The sequence below is a fragment of the Tachyglossus aculeatus genome, chromosome 2 (assembly GCF_015852505.1).
Source record: "Tachyglossus aculeatus isolate mTacAcu1 chromosome 2, mTacAcu1.pri, whole genome shotgun sequence".
NCBI lineage: Eukaryota > Metazoa > Chordata > Mammalia > Monotremata > Tachyglossidae > Tachyglossus > Tachyglossus aculeatus.
The window spans coordinates 44,560,391-44,568,877 of NC_052067.1; the positions used below are offsets into that span (position 1 = coordinate 44,560,391).

The following is an 8,487-nucleotide window of genomic DNA, read 5'->3' on the forward strand; positions in this document are numbered from 1 at the left end:
TCCTCTGACTCCCAAGCCTGTGCTCTTTCTACTAAGCCACGCTCCTTCTCTAGCTGAAAGGAATAACTAGAAGCTAGTAGCTAGAAATGGTGCACAGATGCTTCCTGTTCTCTGCTTTCCTCTAGGGCCTCTTGTTATAATACCTCTATGGGCTTGACAGGATAAACTAACTTCTGGGTCCTCGTTTCCTATTTTTGAAACTTCAGGAAGCCAGAAGTCATGGGATGGTCTCACCGTTAGACTCCATATATGACGGACCAGTTGTTCTCGTTACTAATTCAGCCAAAAGAGCCTCCAAATTCGCTTCAGGAGCTGCCGGACTTGGGTCAGACTTTGCTGGTTCTGAAAATCCTCTAGTTTTTTTTATATTTGATGATAGTGGTATTTGTTACTCCTCTCTGAATTGACACCTTATTGTGGCAGGAGAGTTTGTGTATGTGGATCCAGATGGTGAGCACGTGTTGCCTGTAAATCTAGCCTTTTATAACTTTTGGCCATCTATGTAATCCTTCTTCCATGCAGTCATGGATAGAGCACGGGCCTGGGAGTCAGAAAGTCATGGATTCTAATCCTGGCTTTGCCACTGGCCAGGTGAAGCAAACCACTCCACTTTTCTGTGCCTCAGTTACCTCATCTGTAGAATGGGGATTAAGACTGTGAGCCCTAAAATAATAATAATAATGGCATTTGTTAAATGCTTACTATGTGCTAAGCGGTGTTCTAAGTGCTGGACTAGATGCAACATAACCAACTTGTCCCATATGGGGCTCACAGTCTTAATCCCCATTCTGCAGATGAGGTAACTGAGGCACAGAGAAGCAAAGTGACTTGCCTAAGGTCACACAGCAGACAAGTGGCAGAGCCGAGATTTGAACCCACATCCTCTAACTCCCAAGCCCATGCTCTTGCCACTAGGCCATGCTGTTTTTCTATGTGGGACAGGAACTGTGTCCAGCATGATCAGCTTGTAGTCCCCCCCCACCCCCCAGAGGTTAATACAGTGCCCTACACATTTTAAGCACTTAACAAATACCACAAGTATTATTATTCCATTGCTTGGAGGGCCATTGGTCCATTCCCTCAGTCAGAGTCTGCTTCTCCTGGTGGTATGCTGGAGCCCACCATCGTGGATTTCTGCTTCCACATGGCTGGGAACCAGGGCTTGTTTTGCTGGTTCTGAAAATCCTCTAGTTTTTTTATGATATTTGATAATAGTGGTATTTGTAACTCCTCTCTGAATCGACACCTTATTGTGGCAGGAGAGTTTGTGTATGTTGATGGAGCTTAGAGCTATTCCATATAAGTCTATCCATAATTGAAAGGTCTAAGCCGAAGCATCAGACAAACTTGATTCACCTGTGCTGGGCAGCAGCGGCATGGGAAAATGTCAAAGGCGGATGATCAGGTGATGAAAACATTGATCAAAGACAACCGCAGAGACTCAAGTTTTTATAAACGTGGAAGAAGGCAATGCTCTATCCCTTCTGTACCTCTACCAAGAAAACTCTAGCTGACTCTTTTAAGCAGGGTTGCCCAGTAGAAAGAGCACTGGCTTGGGAGTCAGAGGTCATAGGTTTTAATCCTGGCTCTGCCACTTGTCAGCTGTGTGACTTTGGGCAAGTTACTTATCTGTTCCTCAGTTACCTCATCTGTAAAATAGGGATTAAGACTGTGAGCCCCGTGTGGGACAACCTGATTACCTTGTATCTCCCCCAGTGCTTAGAACAGTGCTTGGCACATAGTAAGCACTTAACAAATACCATTATTATTATTATTATGGATACACAGACCAGAACGACTTTATGGCAGAAGTTGAGATGTTCTGAAGAGGGTGTGTCCATGGAGTCGCTATGGGTTGGAAACAACTCGATGGCATTTGAAAAAGGTATCTGTTAAGCACTTACTATGTGCCGGGCACACTTCTAAGCACAGTGCTTAGCACACAGTAGGTGCTTAATAAATTCGATTGAATGAGTACAAAGTAATCAGGTTGGACACAGTGGTTGTCCCACATGGGGCTCATAGTTTTAATTCCCATTTTACAGATGAGGTAACTGAGGCACAGAGAAGTGCAGTGATTTGCTCAAGGTCACACAGCAGTAAAGTGGCAGAGCTGGGATTAGAACACAGGTACCTTTGATGCCCATGCTCTATTTACTAGTCCACACTGCTCCTCAAAGTCAGAAATTTCTCCCTTTTTTCTAACAGGTTTGGGTGAATTCTGCTCCATCTTAGCACAACTTCACCACCATTACTGAAGCCCAGATTTCTCCTCAAAGGCCAAGGGGTCATCGGGACTGGTCTAGCACCCCCAACCTGGGGATGGCTACAAGAATCTAGAGGACAAAGTCCTCTCCCAACTGTGGCCTCCTCAGGCCCAAATATTTCCCCATTACACAGAGTTTTCTCCTTCAGCCCCTACTGCAGATCTCAACAACATTTAAGTTTCTCAATTTAATAACAATGAAAACAATTGACTATTGAATTCCTTCTCCCTCTCTGAAGTGTGTGGGTCAGTGGAGTGTCTGTCACAGCCAGTTCATCATGTCATGAAGGATAAACAGCACTTGTATATATTTGTACATATGTATTACTCTATTCTACTTGTACATATTTACTACTCTATTAATGATGTGCATATAGCTATAATTCTATTTATCCTGACAGTTTTGACACCTGTCTACATGTTTTGTTGTCTGTCTCCCCCTTCTAGACTGTGAGCCCATTGTTGGGTAGGGACTGTCTCTATATGTTGCCGACTTGTACTTCCCAAGTGCTTAGTACAGTGCTCTGCACACAGTAAGTGCTCGATAAATATGATTGATTGAATGAATGAATGAATAAACACCATGACATTGTGCACCTTTGGTGGTGGGATCAGGCCACCCCAAGGTAATTACCTAGAAGGTTCATTTAGCGTTCTCCCAGGTTCTGTTGCATACTGATCAGATCGTGAGCCATCATCACTTGCTTGTCACCGTATTTTTCCAGAATCTTCCTGCTCTTGGCTGGCGCAAGAGCTTCCAGCTGGATTCTTGGCTGGTTTATGAAAAGAACCGTCAGGTCAAAATAGGAGTTCCGCATACCTTGAAATAAACATTGGTTTCAGGTAAATTCTTGGGTAGAGAAGCTAACAGGTCCTGGATGGTCATGATGATATCACTGCAGGCGAACAGCCTCATCAGTCCCAAGAGAAAATCGTCATCAGGAACACCTAGGAGAGCTTTATCAGGAACCCCTTTAGTTCATCCTTGCCCTGGATGTTGTCCAGTAAATGCTGGTAATGTGTGCCTGGCATATGTTGAAGAACAGACAGGGGACAGAATACCTCCTGAGAATGGAACCTACTCACAATTGTGAAGAGACTCTGTAAGTGCACATCCAGATGACTCTCCATCATCATCTCAATCTTCTAGATTCCAGTGAGTTTGCTTTGACAATGGAGAAAATGCTTCTGAGGAACTCAAAGCAGATAAGCAGCTCCTTCGGCTGCCTCAGATGGAGATGACTGCAATGAAAAAATCCCAGGGAAGAGGAAACACTGAGATTCTGAGAAAGAAAACATGTGGCTAAGTCCGAGCACTAGAGTACGTTTTAACCATATCCGTGACTGACCGATGTGCATTTTACTGGGCATGCTCTCAAGGGTCCCCCTCACATACTCTGCTTCTTCCTGTACAGGGAACATCCACGAGAGTTCATCTAAGATGGCAGGAAAGGAGTTCACCAGGGCAACCTCTGTAAAGGCAATGTCTCAGAGCTCCTACTGCCCAAGCTGAATAAAAATCAGATAGACTTGGAAAAGCTCTTGGACTTTGTCTTGGAATGTATCTGCTACCACTCCCTGGAGGAGAGGAGCGCAGAAAACACCCGAAAAGCCGCCTGATCCAGTCCAAGTGCCTTTATTTCCACTACCTCCTGGGAGGCCCCAGGAGGTGTCTGCGGATCCAGATGGTGAGCACGTGTTGCCTGTAAATCTAGCCTTTTATAACTTTTGGCCATCTATGTAATCCTTCTTCCATGCAGTCACGGATAGAGCATGGGCCTGGGAGTCAGAAAGTCATGGATTCTAATCCTGGCATTGCCACTTGCCAGGTGAAGCAAGCCACTTCACTTTTCTGTGCCTCAGTTACCTCATCTGTGGAATGGGGATTAAGACTGTGAGCCCTAAAATAATAATAATAATGGCATTTGTTAAATACTTACTATGTGCCAAGCAGTGTTCTAAGTGCTGGACTAGATGCAACATAACCAAGTTGTCCCATACGGGGCTCACAGTCTTAATCCCCATTATGCAGATGAGGTAACAGGCACAGAGTAGCAAAGTGACTTGCCTAAGGTCACACAGCAGACAAGTGGCAGAGCCGAGATTTGAACCCACATTCTCTAACTCCCAAACCCATGCTCTTGCCACTAGGCCATGCTGTTTTTCTATGTGGGACAGGAACTGTGTCCAGCATGATCAGCTTGTAGTCCCCCCCGACCCCCCAGAGATTAATACAGTGCCCGACACATTTTAAGCACTTAACAAATACCACAAGTATTATTATTCCATTGCTTGGAGGGCCATTGGTCCATTCCCTCAGTTGACCAATGGTTGTAGCCATCAGAGTCTGCTTTTCCTGGTGGTATGCTGGAGCCCACCATCATGGATTTCTGCTTCCACATGGCTGGGACCCAGGGCTTGGTTTTCAGGCAGAGGCTAAGGACAAGGGTCAGTCCTCAGCTGGCCTCCAGAATGCACAGGGTCAGAGTCTGGGTTCCCCCCACTGCAGGGTTGAGTATGGGGAGGGGAAGGGAGATGGAGGAGGTTTGGGCTGTGGCCCATCTGCTGCTTTATTCCAAAATGCCTGGGGAAGGGGAGAAAGGGGTAGAAGTGGGACTGAAGTCAGGGCTCTGATCCCTGAGGAGAGGGGGCAGGGGAAGAGATTGCCAGCCCCACAGCAGCCCGAGCTCAGTGCACAGTGTGGGCATTTGCCTGCATTTCTGTCCATGTTCCAGACCCAGGGCCACCCTCTCCCACCCCAACTGTGGCTGTGACTCACCCGTCCTCCCATTCCCACCTCCATCACCGCTCTACCGTACCCTTACTGGGGGTGGCCACAGGCACTCTCTCGGCCCAGACCTCAGGTTCAGCCTGGCAGCACAACCAGCATGAGCTCAGGAAGATGGCTTCCACCATCCTCAACATTAGGCAGGGTTTCATCTAAGCCCCACCATTCCCTTTCCCACATCCTCCCTCTGGCCTGGAACTTGCTCTCCCTCCATATATGTCAGATCACCAGTCTCTACAACTTCAGAACCTTATTAGGCTCACATCTCTGACAAGAGGCCATCCCCATTTAAGCCCTCTTTTCCCCTCTCCCTCTCCCTCTACATCATCTATGCACTTGGATCTGTTCCCTTTGGGCACTTGATATTCACCCCACCCTTAGCCCCACAGCATGTATGTACATATCCATCATTTATTTATTCATATTAATGTCTGTTTTCCCCTCAAAAGTGTAAACTCGTGGGCAGGGAACCTGTTGACCATTTCTTTGGATTGCACTCTCCCAAGTGTTTAATACAGTGCTCTGCACACAGTAAGTATACAACAAATATCATCGATTGTTAACTATTTGCTGGAGTAACACTATTCTTCTCCAGCACCACAACACTTACATACATATTTGCTTTTTGTTTATTCGTATTAATGTCTGTCTCCTCCTCTAGACTGTAAACTCATTGTTTGCAAGGAATGTGTTGGTTTATTGTCATTAGTACTGTCTCAAATGCCTAGTACAGTGCTTTGCACATAATACACACTCAATAAATACAATTGAATGAAATGAGTGAATTCTACCTGTAGTTCTGGAGTAAAAGATCCAAGACTGTACAATGAATCTGAAAAGGTATTCCAAAATCTCTTTCTCCTGCAATCACCGGTTTTCTAATTGTTCTGTGTTCTGGTGTTCCAGATTACACTGGCAAAATTTCTCCTCAAAAAAAAAAAAATACCATCAGGAAATCTGAGATCTTGAAATCACTTAGATAATTTGGCTGCCCTGAAAAGTTCATCCAAGTTTTGACACCAATCATGGTGCCAGGACTATGCAGATCAAAGCTGAGGGTACCTGCCTGATTCATCCCCATTACCAGTGGAGTAAAATGGGTTTGTGTGGTTGGCCTGGTTCTGTTTAATTTACTCTACTCTGCTGTGTTGGAAGATGCATCAAGATATCTGGATGCAGTGTTAGAATATGCTTCTCAAGCTCTGGGAAACTCTTCTCACTCAAGGGACTTGGATCATCCTTCAAAGTCTTAGAGGCGGTTCTCGAAACAGTCAGTCAAGAATTTCAGTATACAGATGGCTGCATCCTAGAGATACTCAACCAAGAAGACATGCAAATTACTGGAAGTCGATTCGTCGAATCAGCCAAGAGTTATGGGCTGAGGAAAAGTCTAAAGGAAACCTAAATGCTGCATCAGCCTGTCTTTAAAGCCAAAGATTTATATTGGCTACGCAGAGTGCAATGAAGTCACAGAATTCTGTTACTGACTAACAATGCAAGCAAAGACAAAGAAGTAGGAATTGGAACAAAGGAGAGTGAAAATTTTTGGAGACTGTTCAGCATAAATGTGATGGAACTGTGATAATAGGCTCCAGACCTAATAAAGATTCATTCATTCAATCATATTTTTTGAGTGCTTACTGTGTGCAAAGCACTGTACTCTGCACCTGGGAGAGTACAGAGCTTTGTTGTACAGAGTATTGCTTAACCCTCTTCGTAGCTGTGAGACCTGGATTCCATGCAGGTGCCTCATCCAGCTCCCTGAACAGTTTAGTACGCTTCATGTAGGGGTTACACTCAACATTTTGATCTAGTCTATCACCTCAATCTCATCTATCTACTTCAATCTTATCTATCTCACCACAGACCTCTCATCCTCATCTTGTCTCTGGCTTGGTACACCCTCACTTTTCATATTTGACAGAAAACTACTGCCCCCATCAAAGCTTTATTGAAGAAATATCTCCTCCATGAGGTCTTCCCTGACTTAGCCCTCCTTTCCTCTTTTCCCACTCCCTTCTGCATCTCCCTGATTCACTCCCTTTATTCACCACTACGCCTGTCCCACCCACAGCCCCACAGCATTTACTTATCCGTAATTTATTTATTTATATTAATGTCTGTCTCCTCATCTAGACTGTAAGATCACTGTGGGCAGGGAGTGTGTCTGCTATATTGTTTTGTTGTACTCTCCTAAATGCTCCATAGAATACTCTTCACACAGTAAGTGCTCAATAAATTCGATCGATTGATTGACTGAACATCAAATTTTAAGACAAGATCACAAGCATTGACATTCTGGATCACAGTCAGTTTCTTAGTATAAAGGATATGCTCACTTTTAACAACCTCACTGGGTAGAACACATTCGAAGAATGAACCATAACAGGATATGCTAACAACCACTGTGTGGAGAGGTGTAATTCCAAAGCTGAAAGCAAGATGACCAGAGGAGATATTTTGAAGACACAGCAAAATTGAGCCATGAAAAATATCGCATCCCACCCTAAAAATTGGGTGTCAGTAGTCGAGAACAGACCGGAATGACGTTATTATCTGAAGCTAGGAGAGGCACCTTTTCAAAAATGAGACAAGGAGGAAGAAGAGAAAACAGCGACAGGTGCAGCAATTTTCAAATATAGCAAACAACAAGAGATAGCCATTTTGTGCTACACTGCTTCACTGGTGCTACATTAATTTTTGCCTACCTGTCTAGATGCTAAACTCCTTGTCGGCAGGGGACAACTCTGTTGCACTGTACTCTCCCAAATGCATAGTATCCTCTCAAGATAGCACCCAGAGAGTTTCCAGTACTCTACTAGTCTCCGCTACGGGAGAGAGAGTCAAGCAGAGGCATACCCATTCCATTCCTAGCCTGGGCAGTGGCTAGCGAGTGGAAGGCAATTTGCTACAAGTTAAAACTCACCTGTGCTGGACAGCAGGGTCATGGGAGAGAGTCAAGTGTGGAGACTTGAGTTTACTGTGCGGAAGAAGGCAATGATCAACCACTTCTGTATTTTTACCAAGTAAATTCTCAGGATACATTACCAGAACAATTGCAGATAGAGGCAGGGGATTCTGGGAGAGATATGGGAGTCACTGTGGGTCAGAGACAACTCAGCATAAGACAAGACAAATGCTTAGAACAGCTCGTTATGGGCAAAGACTGTATCTATTTATTGTCATATTGTTATCTCCCAAGCACTTAGTACAGAGCTCTGCACCCAGAAAGTGTTCAATAAATATGATTGAATGAATGAATGAATGTTTACATTCAGTAAGGGCTCAATAAATGTCATTGATTTGTGTCTTTTCAGCCATACAGGGACTCATAAGATAATTTTACCACCAGTGATGCCTTCTTCAAATAAAAAAAGATCTAACCTCTTTGTTTCACAGTTATATCATTAGTGCATTTTTTTTAGGTGGATCA

At 44.5% G+C, this 8,487-nt stretch overlaps 1 non-coding gene across 1 annotated transcript; it reads left to right on the top strand.

The window, feature by feature from the left end:
• Window positions 1-7,832: 7,832 nt before the first annotated feature.
• Window positions 7,833-7,970, top strand: LOC119925083. The gene has a single exon (XR_005449753.1). It is a non-coding gene; the product is annotated as a small nucleolar RNA SNORA7 (small nucleolar RNA).
• Window positions 7,971-8,487: the final 517 nt, after the last annotated feature.